The sequence below is a fragment of the Neopsephotus bourkii genome, unplaced genomic scaffold, assembly GCF_033783945.1.
Source record: "Neopsephotus bourkii isolate Nb327-2 ecotype Australia unplaced genomic scaffold, CSIRO-AGI_Nbou_v1 NB_1572, whole genome shotgun sequence".
NCBI classification, from domain to species: Eukaryota; Metazoa; Chordata; class Aves; order Psittaciformes; family Psittacidae; genus Neopsephotus; species Neopsephotus bourkii.
Window position 1 is genome coordinate 8,185,451 of NW_026902048.1, and position 13,310 is coordinate 8,198,760.

The window sequence follows — 13,310 nt, forward strand, 5'->3', positions numbered from 1 at the left end:
CCTCACAAGAAACCATAAATAAATGTTGACCAGTGATGTAATTGCAGAGAGCAAAGAACTAGCAGTCTTAGAAAACCCTCACCAAAATAACTCCTCTCTCCTGCCTCCACTCCTGAAAACAGTGAATCTGTCTGAAGTGGTCTAATATGAATATTTGCACCTCCTTTACTATTATCTTATTTTCACACAGCAAAAGCATCCTAGCTTGTGCCTGTTTGCTTTAGCTTGATTTCTGCCATCTTCAGACAAAACTCTTCCTCCAGCTACACAGACTTTATTCACCAAAGAAAAACCTCCCAAAGCCCTTGCAGACCTTATGAAAGGCGTTTTCACTCACTTGGGTTAAATGAGCACTGTGTGTTTTCTTTCTCCTTTTTTTGGGGGGGGTGGGGGGAGAGGGAGGGAGGTGAAAAGTAATAAATGAATCATTTCAATTTTGGGTGAGAAGTTTAGGTGTTGTATTTATACCACGCAACTATATAAACACAGAACAAGCCAGTTAACCAATGAACTGCAGGAATGAGAAGCAATGAGATGATCTAAAACATTTTAACACATTTTCCATATATTAGCCCTTGGACTAGTTGTGTTTTGCTTTCTTAAAACAGACACAAGTCAGTAAACGTCCAGAAGGAAAGTCTGAGGTTTTACATTTCTGTTTGTGGTACAGGAAAAGGGTTACGATCTCAGTGGTTGATTCAGTGAAATAACATCTCTTTTATACACATCTGCCTAGCAAGTAGGGCGGTAGTTGGAAATACCCAATCTAAAGCATTAAAGATTTGCTGGCAAATAGCAAGGCATTTTCTGCAAAGGAAAAGTTGTTATACTGAGTAGTCACTTTGAATGCTTAGGAGTTACAGTCAAATATCCAAACACGGTGGAGTTACACTGCATTTATTATTTTGTCAAGTATTTAACACACTGGGAATTGACTCCGCTGCACATTTCATAACCAAGAAGGCATGGTAACAGTGGACTTTTAAGAAGAGACTTGGCAATGGTAAGTTATATTTTTATAGCAAATTATTTAGGCATCATGCAGTTATCTCTTTTTACATTTATAATTTTCAACTGGTTTAAATTAAGAATTTAAGAGGAAACAAATGAGAGGTAAAGCAGGGGTGTTTCACAAACTACTTTTTTGTTTATTTACTGTCATCACTGTTTTGTTTTTAAATGATATGAGAAATTTGAAGTAACAATCAGCATTATGACTTAACACAAAGATGCTTTGCATGGACATACCTTAATTTAGGACACTTTCATTTTGCTGCATATTTGTCCTATTTCTCCTGACACATATAAAAGCCAGTAGAGTGGACCAGAGTCTTATGTGAGTTTGTAGCTTTCTTCAGTTTTGGAGGCCTCTGTAAACTTGCAATATCAGAACACACAAAAGAAACAAAATCACAAATCAAATGATTCATTACTCAAAACAATTTTAAATCAACATAATCTCTCTGACTGGTAGTTAATTTTCATAAATAAGAATTATTCATTAATTTCAAAATGAGATGAAAAGAAGAGGGGATATGAGCTTATTGCTATTCTTTTTAGGTTTTGTTAAGCCCATTTTTTTCCAGAACTGTTTATAACCTTTGTACTCATTTCAACTCTGCTGTGTAACTGAATGGTTTATTCTTTAAATATTTTATTTTTCTTTAAAGAAGCAATGCAGAAAAATGCATTTCTCCATGAGAACTGGATAGGGGTAGTATCTAATCCTCTGAACACATATATATATTTCCAAACTATTCTAAAATTAAACATTAATATGATTATCCCCTACAGTTTCAGAGCATAGTTCTGACCAAGACATCCAAATGCAGTATTTACTTGAATCTCTGTATGAACTAGCCTATACAGGAAATCAGTAAATTGCTCCAGAGTCTCAGCCTCAAAAGGGATATGTATTTGTTTAGTCATATACTATAAATAACTTCTGTAGACTCAAAGCCTTGCCAGCATTATTAGTTCAGTGTTCACTTAAAAGTACCCTTTATTATGAGCCTCATTAGTAACTGATTTACACAGTATAAGCCTACAGGAAAAACATGCAGGCAAGCATAGCACACATATATTGATGTTGTATTATCCATATTGCCAGTGTAACCTCTATTGTGGTGCTAGTATGCTCTGAGTTGGGCAGCCCCTTGGGAGACACAGGATAGGGGCTCCTGGAGCACCGTTTGTTGCTCCTCTGCAGGGGGATTGCTGTTAGGGTGGAGGTGGGGACAACACACTCCCCTCTTCCCCCATTGTACCAGCCTGTGGCTGTGAACTGCTGACATAAAGCTGGGGGGGCTGCCAAATTGCTGCAATTTATGCTGAAGGACTGACCCAACAGATGATGGCCTCTTCATCACTTTTATAGCTCTTTGCTATTAGAGAGCACTGGTGATGTGATCTGCTGCTGTTATTTGCCTAGTGCTGTTATAATATTTATGCTATCTATATTACAGTATGACATACACTGTACACTATAAAATAACTTGCATGCTTTATCATGTGGAATAAACCTTGTATGCAATGGATTCTGCATAATACAAGATAGTTTGGGGTAAAATATCATTACTTGACATCAGCAAATTCTTATTTTTTTCCACGAGTAGCTGTTAATTATTTTGTTTATTGTCCCATTAAAAAAAAAAAACAAAACAAACAAAACTCCCCCAAAACCCAAACATTTAATTATCTTACAACATTTTTCATCAAGAGAAATCCCCATCCCACACATCCAAGAAAAAATGTGACAGCCACAATCAATTTTCATTGATGAGGACAAGGATTCAGAAGTGATGGAAAGTAAGCCTATCCACAGTCAGAACAGCAGGTCACTATCAGAGCTGGAAGCAGATCTTCAGACTCAGTACAGTGTTCTGCCAAAAAATGAGCTGTGCCTGACTGTTACTGCTTTATAGTGAGTGGTTTGTATTAGATGTGGTTGGTAAGGTTCAGTTATAGGTAACTTACGCCATCACCCAAGATTAAAGCTGAACTTAAACTGACATTGTCAAAATCTGAACATTTTTGTTATGCTCATTTAATAAATTTGAGTACAGAAATACTAAAAAACCCCTAAAAAAATACTAAAAAATCCCCAACTTTAAAACTCTGTCCTTGTATGCATCCCCCAAAAGTGTAGGTACTCTCACCTCCTGAATGTGTGAGTCAAGTCTTTTAAGATTCATTTCCATGAATTAAAAGCCAAAGTTTATAGTAATTTTAAAAGATATTGAAGAAAAAGGAAAGAAAAGGAAAAAGGAAAACCTAGGTTATGTTGGTGGTGTCATAGTTGTCTTAGAGCATGATTTTGGACAACCACTTGGAACTTAAATTCCAAAAGAGATTGTTTCTTTTCAGAAATCCAAAAGGAGATAATATTAATTATTCTACAGAAACTAGTAGAAATTTGACCTCCCTGAGCACATGATTGCTCCCACGTCAGTGGCTACTCCCAGGACCAAGCTTATGGGAATACATGGCATTGTGAGATCCTCAACATGCTCTTTTAAACATTCACAGACATACTAGCTTTTTGTGCATATCCAGACAGCCTTTTCCAGATAGTCAATTCACAACACAGCCGTGTCTCTGGAGGCAATCTATCACACAATTGAATCATGTAGCTGCTCATTCCCTGTTTCAGCTGCAAAATGAATATCTGTCATCTGAGTAACACCAATTTCTTATGGATGAAGGTATTTGTCCTGGTTTCAGCATGATAGTATCCCTTCCACTCCCTGATGCTATTGAGCTTAATTACTTACTATCTGGTAGCCTTGGACTACAAACACTGTGGTCCTAACAGTTATTTTAGCCAATATTTAAATTGAGGTCATTGCAAAAAACCCAAAGCAACCAAATATTAACCCATAAAATAACGTTCTTTGGTGCCTCCTGCCCCATGGTCTCCCTTCCTTATCTTCAGAAATGGTGCTGAAGTAGTAGTGCCAAGCAGTAATAGTCAAGCTTTTTTGACAGACACAAAAATAAAGCAAATGATTACCAGGACACAGCAATTTTTAAAAGAAATGGTAACTAATCTGTGTAACAATCTGTCTGAGGGTGTAGCAAATTTTAAAGATTAGTGGAATAATGCATTTACATTCAGATTTAATGCTTATTTTAAAATATATGCTTCAGCTGGGGCCATCAGTACAGGAATTAGAGGTTAATTTTGCCTTTGACAGGTCACTTAGACTAGCTAATTACAGCTACTTCTGGACTTGAAACCTGAATTCTGTAGAAAAAAACAAAACCCAAGATCAGGAATTCTCAGGTGAGGTCTCTCAGTCACTACCTCCAAGCTATCTAACATCAGGTACAGCTCAGAAGTTGCAGGCTGATTTCAAAACATGGAGGAAAAGTCATCTCTGAAGACACTAGATCCTAGACTGTTTAGGATGCTACAGCTGACTCCAGCACCTATTCACACCTATGAGAGTGTCATCAGATCTCCTGAAGCACAAAACCATTTTCAGTTTGTGTCTTACCAGGGAGCTATTTATGTGATAGATTATACCATTTCACTTATGAGAAAGACTTCCTTGGTTCAGAGTTAAGCAACAGCCTGTATTGAGTAACTTTGCCTCTGCTGGCACTAGGAATGACAAATAATCAGAATTAGCTACTGCTAAAGCCTTGCAAGTTAAAATGACAACTGTACTTACAATGTGGTAAAGTCATCTTATTCAGGCATAGATATCCAAGAGACTGCATAATTCATCAATCACTGGCAGTACTATTTAAAAATAAACAAGCAAACAAAACCACCCAACCAAACCTCAAACCCAAAAACTCCACTACAACCCCCTCAAAAAGAAAACCAACCCCAAACAAAACCAAAACTGCACTCAAACCATCAAGTCCAGCAAAGCAAGACAGGACTGCATGCTATCTGTGAAATACTAAAGGACAACAGACCCCCAAGGTCAGTAAGACCAAGATCAGGCTTCTGTAGAAAGTGGTGCCTGTACCAGAGTGTAAAATATGGAGCTAATTCTGCCACTGGTACTCAGATGAACTAAACACATTCACCTCTTTAATACTGCCATTCATTCATATCTGGCTGTTCAAGGAGTAAAGGAGGAGGCAGTAGCAATGAATATGACAGAATCCAGCACAGACTCACAATCAAATGTAAAACCAGACAGGTCCAAATGCACCTTTTATACTGAAATCATGAAAAATACAGAGAAAATCTTCATATGACATTTTTATGCAGAGTAAGTTCATTTTTCTTTGCCCTTTGCTTTTTTCCTGATAAATCATAATTTTGGCAATTGATAATTCTCCTTTCATTCAACTTAAAGGGCCCCTTATGTCAGCCTACAGTTCAAGGAATCATAAATCAAAAGGAATGCAAAGTCAGATGAAAAAGGAACAGCATGTGACTGGAAACGTGGAGAGAAGAGGTAAAGTCATAACTTTTAAAAATATTTGTCTTAAATTGGAATGACACCATACAGGGAAGTTCACATAATGTTTTTACTACTCTGGTGCACAGTTATAAACTGTGTATTGGTCAATGGCTTTTAAGAAAATGATGGACCTTTTCTTCAGTACCAGATACTTAGCAGCTTCATAGCTGACATAAATGTTCTGTCATGTTTCTCTAAGCCCAAGATAATCTCTTACATGTAGTCTATATACCCAATACAAAAATAATAAAAAAGCAAACACAACCCACAACACTGTTAAAAAGGTTCAATTATTGCTGCACCTCATACACTGCACCATGGCTACAGTCAATGCTCTTTACACTTATAGTGCTGTCATTTTTCAGTCACATGCTCTGAACACAGTATTTATGTAGATGACATGGGCTCCTTTATCTGCAAACAAAGCATTGCATGTATACAGTAACATATTCTTCACAGAGTTCTAGGATGTGTTCTCAAGATGAGGTAAATATACATTTTGATGGATGTACACTCAGACCCTCTTCCATGGAAGTATATTAACAAGATACAGCTTATCTCTAAGGCATTGCAACAAGTAAGGACACCAGAATACGGTTAGTAATCAGTGTGAGCGCAATGTCATGCAACACATGTTTTTGGAAAGATAAGGTCTAGGAACTCTTATGAAGTCACAGGAAAGCAGTTCACTGGAAAACAATCTAGAATGCTGTAGAGTGGGACACCATTATGAAAGAGTCAGGTAATGAAGTTCACAAAAGGAAGTGGATTTTAAAAAATGGATCTGAAGGAGGAGGAGATCCAACCATATGAAAGCAGCATGAAGCTGAGAGAAAGGAGGGGCAAAAGAAGAAAAGATAAAAGCATGTAGAAGATAGAAGATGATGTCAGTACAGAGGTCAGTGAGAGAAGGATTTGATAGAGACTTGAATATCAGGATATTTTTCCTAGTTGTTGTACTAGGAATAAATCTTGGAGGCAATGAATTTAAAACGATTAAAAGGAAGTACATTTTTAGATAACACATGAAACTCATTGCCTCTGGATACTCTTGAAATCAAAATCTTAATGGGAGACAGAAATGGATAAATTACAGTTGCATTACACAGGATTCATTTCATCTTTAGAAGAAAAAAAAAAAAAAGAGTCTTCCTGCTTCCTGGCAAAAGTTAGGTACTAAGTGATGAAAGGATTTAGAAAGCGATTTACCTAATTTGACATAATGCAATACTTATCCATTATGAGGCAGCTGTAGCTTCTGCTAAAACAAGGCTATCCAATCATAATGTAAAAAGCTCCAACAATTTTGGAATATGTACAAAACCTCAGAGTGCCAGCCTACTGTTACCAACAAGGTTCTCAGAAGAAAATCTTCCTGAAAGCAAGCTCTCTACTACCTTTTTCATTTTTTTACAAGGTAATCCTTTTGAAGCAATTACTATTAGCAAGAAGGAGAAGGATACTGGATTAACTGTGCTCATAGGGTGACTCAACGTGCCATGTTGCTATGTTTTGATGGATGGAAGGGCAGAGTGAAAGCTGCAAAACCCAAGGCAGTGATGACTAATCCAGTCCTGGCTTAGCAGCAATGAGGAGATGGACTGTCCTGTGCGACATAACTGTTGTCTGGAATATGGCAAAATGTGAAATTTGTGACTGAGTTTAAGTCAAAAGTAATTAATCAGCTTGCTGAGTAATGTAAGGAAAGGACAAAAACTAGAACACTCCAAACTACTGGCTTGCTTTCCTATTAATACAAGTAATATTCGGAGCTGGGTGGAGATCAGGACCGAGGCTAAGTGCCATCATTACTTAGGTTTGCTTTGCCCAGTACTAATGTTCTGTTTAAATTTATATGCTCCTTTTTGGAAAAGGTTATCACCAGTAGCAACAGGCAAAATATTTAGTACTGAATAGCCTGCATATTTGTCCACTAGAATCCTAACCTTTAGATATGGAAAATAACTTGGGGAAAAGAAGGATCAGCTCCTGTGTCTGTTATGGTTCCAGGCACATCCTGGTTTTAGTCAGACAAAAAAGAGCAACTGTCATAAAGAATATATTCAGTGGCTCCTCTATTTCCTTCTCCCACCTCCAATAGACACTAACTCCAGACATCAGAAAAGTTACTCCATTTTATGGTAACTAGTACCTTATCCCATGGCAGAAGTATCACTCTACCTGTGAACAGTACTGTTTGACTTTTATTTTGAATCAAGAGTTGCTGCCCCTTCTGCATACTATTCCCTTTAACTACAGATATTTCCATCAACTCACGTCTTTGGGTGAAATCTCTGTCCAACTGAAATCAAAGGCGAAACAGCTAACTTCAAAGTGCCCATGATTTCTGCTATATTCTTGTTCCACATATTAATTCTGCTCTAGGTTTTAAGTACTTCCTTTTATTTGTTTGAACTCTCTTCATTTTACTGCATTCTTATTTTCCCATCCCTCACATGAGAAGGCAGTAAAGAAACCCAGCTGCTTTTCCTTATAGTACCTAATATCTCATAAACCTTTATCTATACAGCTCCTTTCTGTAAAGGAGAGTCCACATAATTTCAATCTTCTAATACAAAATTCCAGCCTCTGATAGTGTTCATTGCCCTTTTCCTGGTACAACACCTTAAGAGCTGAGTAGTGAAGATTGACCACAGTATCCAGTATCAAAGCATACCGTTAATGCAACATGGCAGGCACAGCAGAGGTTCTCTCTCTCCTTTTCCTTATGGCTTCTAAACCCCTGCTTTTCTGTTCACCACTGGGCACTGAAAAATTACTGTACAGAGACGATGGAAAAAACTGCAAAAGGTTAGAGTGAAACAACATGAAAAATCTGCCCCTCCTTGTGATATTTATGTTTCTGCTCCTAGCCCTGGCTGAGGTCCAAATTCTGAATGAACAAAACTCCCAGTGGCTTAGGCACTACAGTATTCAGCCCATAGTCAGGAAATGCAATAGCATGTGACAATGGGAGGGAATAAAAAAAAAGAAAAAAAAAAAAAGAAAAAAAAAAGCTTTCCAACGCTTTTGAGCTTCCAGCTCAATCAGTTTGGATCAAAACTCAGGACTGTTGAGATTTTCTGTGAATGAGTTCTCTATTGCTAAACAAAAACACGTGTGTGCTACAGTGTAAGACAGTTAAGTGGTAAACAGTATGTGGCTTTGCTTCCTCACTGATATTTCATTTGTACAGTACTAGCACTATAAAACCTCTTTTTATGTACAAGGCCACTGTTGTCTCTCTTTAAATACAGTGAAGAATTCTTTCCCAAAACACAAAGTCAGCTCCCTACTTCTCCTCCTTTCCAGAAAAGCTACTTGATAACTTGTTGGCTACTCAGTGTCTTCTTCCTTCTACAAGATTAGAATTTAAAGGAGTTGGGTAATGCTCTATGTTTATTGTCATCCAGCAACCCAGGCTAAAACTGTTCTTTATGACAGTTTTCCTTTGGGGAACTAATATCATGAGAACATAACTGTTGGGATAATAGTGGCAAACTCTCTTTTTGTAAACACTTAACATACAAATTAGCCAATTTTTTTCAGGACAGAGTGTTTCAGGGCTCCTGCAGACACTGGGCAGAGCAGAGATTTCATCTTCACTTTTCCTCCCAGGACATACATCATTCTCATGGGGCTGATGCTCGTATTCACAGTCCACATTTTATCTACAAGTCACAGGGCCACTAAACATGAGACCATATCAGTGCAATATTTTAAACGTATTTTATAATTTCTCTCTCTCTTTTGCAAGTTTAGTGATAGTCCAACAGATCCAGGACCTTCAAGTCACAGAACACATAACGCAGGAGGTGTCTTAAGCACTTTCCTCTTGACCATTTCCATGACCAGATAGGGCCAGGTGTAAAATTCAGGTTTCTGTTTACATTTTCCTGAAAAGTATAGTACTTCTAGTTTGTGAGGACATTCCAAAGGGGACTCATTATTTCAGTAAACTCTTTCAGAGACAATTGTATCATTTATGGATCTTTTTTAATTTGAGAGTAACAATCTCAGTAAGTACCTTATCACATAAATTCATTGAGAGAAAGTAGGTTTCTGAAGCAAGATTTTATTTGTCAGTGTGAACAGAACTCAAGATTGACAGCTGGAGACTGACTAGGGACATGGCGGAAAGGTGGCTGCCTACTTCCACAACTGATGGTCGGTGCAATTCAAGCAGTATTTCATGGGGGGAGTTGTTACAGCAGTAGAATAGACTGTGAACCATTTACTTTATAGCGAATAAAAAGTGTAATTGAGGCAATGTGGAATCTGTGAAATAGTTCTTATTTCCTGGATGCTCTATGGAAAAAACCCAATATTGAGTCCTTGATCAAGTTGTATCACAGAACTGCAGTCTAGCCCATAAAGGGGAGAATTGGTAGGTTTAAAGGTCCATGCCACTTCATGGTGAACAATACAAGGGCTTGGCATTCAAAAGTGCCTCCTGCTTTGTTTTGCTACTGGAGCAGAAGTGGTCTATGAAATTCTTACCAGCTTAAAATATCTGCTAAAAATTATGAGAAACACGTTTGCCATCTCGGCCTCCAGCAGGAAACCCTGCACTTGATTAGCACAGATTCTGGCTGCCCCCCTATCCTACCCCCAAGTAGGTTTCACATGCCCGAACCCCATCAATCGTAGAATCAGTGAGCAATGGGTAAAAACAAATGACACAACCTCCTTAAATGGTCTTTTCTTCTCTGGGTAGCTGGGACCCTGCTGGAAACAGTTTCCCCAATACTGTATCCCATTGCTTTTGTTTATCTATCCTTGCTGACATTTTCTTCAATTAGGAAACAATAGCTCCGTTCCAATGTACTGAGCAGAATTACTGAAACTGAGTCACGTGGCACCACGAGAGTGTGTTTTCAATTATTCACTCTGTCTTTTTTTGCCAGGCCTATGAAGAGGAACAGCCTTCTGCAGGAGTCAGGTTTGTCTGCCTTGCTGTTGTAAGTTCCTCCTTTTGAATTTTTATTTTAGGATTAGGTATTTTTTAATTTCTCTTTTTTTAAATTTTATTTTTTTTAACAGTCAATTCAACTCTCCAAGAGCTTCTTTTTATTAGAAAACTTCCAAATCTCTAGCTCTTCCTACTGCCTGGAAATCCTAGACATCTGCAATAGTTCAGTGCTAATAGTACTGTTCAGTAATGAATCTGACAAAGATCATAAGATCTAGATTAAAGTGGGATGTAAGATACCGTGCTGTTAGCACTTGGTAATGTAAAACTCATTTAGTTCTTGCTAGTCAATACAAGTTCTATCTTTCCTACTGTCTGGTTAACAGTATTCAGTCTGGGAGCTACACCAAAGTATTTGCATCTTGTAAATGCTTCGTTCAACATCCAACCAAAAATTTAAACCAAATGGGCACAGATCAAATAATGTATTTTGTTTGCAGAAGACAGACTGAGTTAGGGCTTTTTAGACTTGAAGCTGGAAAAATAAAGCTTGGGGAAAAAAAAATATAAAAAAAAAAAACAACAGAGAAGGAACATTTGGTTTGCATTACAAACCACAGACAACTTCCATCAGGCATGCTGGAGGTATAAGAATGGCAAAAGAAAATGACAAGCAGTGAGTGCACTGGAGAAAAAGATGAATGTTTTGGAGAACTGACTTTGAAGTAATTGTCCGTGCCATCGATACCTTGAATTAAATTTTGTGGAAGATGGAAATGAATTATAAAGATTCTCTGGCACTTGCAATATTATTTTCTGTATAAAATAACATTTCTGGATATTTTTATTGGAAAACTTATAGACTATGTTTTTGGTACCTCCTATATTTCTTCCACTTATGCAATCCTGAATCAGCAGCTCTGGAAAGGATGTTGCCTTAGTTAAGACTTGGGCTGTGAACTAATACTTCAGAGCAAGAACAAGTATTTAACTGGAAGTCTTCAGGTCTACTGCGTTTATTTTCACCTCAGCCACTGGCTTGCTTTAAGATACTAGGTAAGTCATTCAGGGTTAAACTTGGTCTTTGAGCTGATGGAACTCTGTTGGGGGTAGGGAGGAGGAAACAGTTGATGCAGCAGGGCAAGAAAGACATTCTCTCTGCACAAGGTGAAATTGCTCAAGAGCATTGCATGGGGGTAAGATGGCAGAATGCACTTAAAGCAATGTTTCCTTCACTGTTTCAACAGGTGCTTATATGTGTTCCCTCCATCACAGATACTTAGCATAGTCAGAGAGGCACCCCTTGGAGTATTTAGTACTGATGGCAGTGCTTCCTGTTTAAGCTCAGCAGCTTTAGGCAGAGCAAGAAAGGACTACTGCATCTCTCCATCCTTCATTCTAGCATGCTGATCTCCAGAGAACTGTATTTTGACCATTAAGCTATCAAGTCTTCTGCTTACCCATGTGCTTAATAGTTGTTTTCTAATTATTTCTCTTTGGGGAAATAAGAGCAGTTAATGCTTGTACATAATTGAAATCCTTGAATGAAAAGCGCTTTTTCTTATAATTTACCCCTGTAGGCAAGTTTGTTTAGGTCTGAATGTGCAGCTTGGGCTCATTTCTGATGTTCTTATTGCTAGTGTCTAATAGCAATCACCAGAATCAGAGAAGAAGCATCGATTCCTATTGCAGATTTTCAAGGGATGTGTATTCCAGACACCTTTAGCAAGTACCTCCTTCCCCCCCCCCAGGTTGCTGAGGATAGGTGCTTGCAGAAGTTTCCCTTGCCCTAGCCGTCCTACTGCTTTTTGAACTCCACATTCTGGACTAAGGGGCTAGATTGCATTTTTACCTACCTTCAAACATACATGGAAAACAATATCAAGCTCTACAAGGTTAATTTCCTAATTCACTGGGAAAATTAACAGGTTTTCCCAACACAAAATTTGCAATTAGGTACATACATATAAAAGACAAAGCTCTAGGCTTACCAAAACACTTAAAAAGTATATTTTTTTAAAAAAAGAAATGAAGAAAATCTCCAAACCTTGAAAGTCTACATATTAGTAGAGATAAGTGTCAGTCAGATTTTAACTAATCAACAAAAAAAAAAAGCATACAAAGAATTGTAAACTTGTGATGCTGAATTATACCACCAACAACTACTTATTTCAGTTCTCAAAATTATAGTTCTAATATAACTCATAGCACTTCTCATCTCTGTACTTCAAAATGAATTATTACATAGAGGCTCTGAAAAATAGGTTCTCTCAACAGTGCAGCAGGGAAGAGCAATCTTGGAGAAATAAGATTCAACATGAACCACAAAGCCCATGTGTTAAAGCTGAGCTCCATCTATATCATACCTTTCCCCATTCCCTCTGACCACTGTGTCCTTACACTTGGGTTCAGATGTCCTTTTATTCAGCATGTGCTCTAAGTCAGAAGGGAGCGTGGCTGTGCTGTTGAGCAGTCCTTCATCCACATAGTGGCTACATTCAGCCATGGTTGCAAATCTTGTTATTCATAAGTAGAGACACTGATAAAAGAAGTAAGTACAACATTCTATGTACTGAAGGGAATGGAGAATATGGTAGCTCAGTTTGACCCTGAAAGCTTCCCTCATGCAAGTGAGGGTAAAGGTGGGAGCCCAGTGAATTCAGTTCCAATGTTCCTATCCAATGGGGTTCGACTCTCCCACAGGAGCAGAGGGGATCCCAAAGACACACAGGACAAGAGCAGAAAACACACCAGCTTGTGGAATGTGATATGTTCTCTGGATACTTTCAGACTTGAACTTTGCCCTGGAATAATGTCCTGCTGGGAAATTCAATGACTTCCAATACTCAGGGCACAAGTTTCTAAAGTGTCAGGGATTTGGATAAGAGACAACAGGGAGCAGAGAATATTAGGACTGGTATGATGGGAAATACATTATGATGGAAGGCTGCAGGATCATTACCTATCAAAAA

At 38.0% G+C, this 13,310-nt stretch overlaps 1 long non-coding RNA gene across 1 annotated transcript; it reads left to right on the plus strand.

Annotated features, from left to right (window-relative positions):
* The first annotated feature begins 657 nt into the window (after positions 1-657).
* On the plus strand, positions 658-10,423 carry LOC133222035 (uncharacterized). Its single transcript, XR_009728160.1, has 3 exons — positions 658-1,003; positions 5,319-5,420; positions 10,334-10,423. It is a non-coding gene; the product is annotated as an uncharacterized LOC133222035 (long non-coding RNA).
* The last annotated feature ends 2,887 nt before the right edge of the window (positions 10,424-13,310 follow it).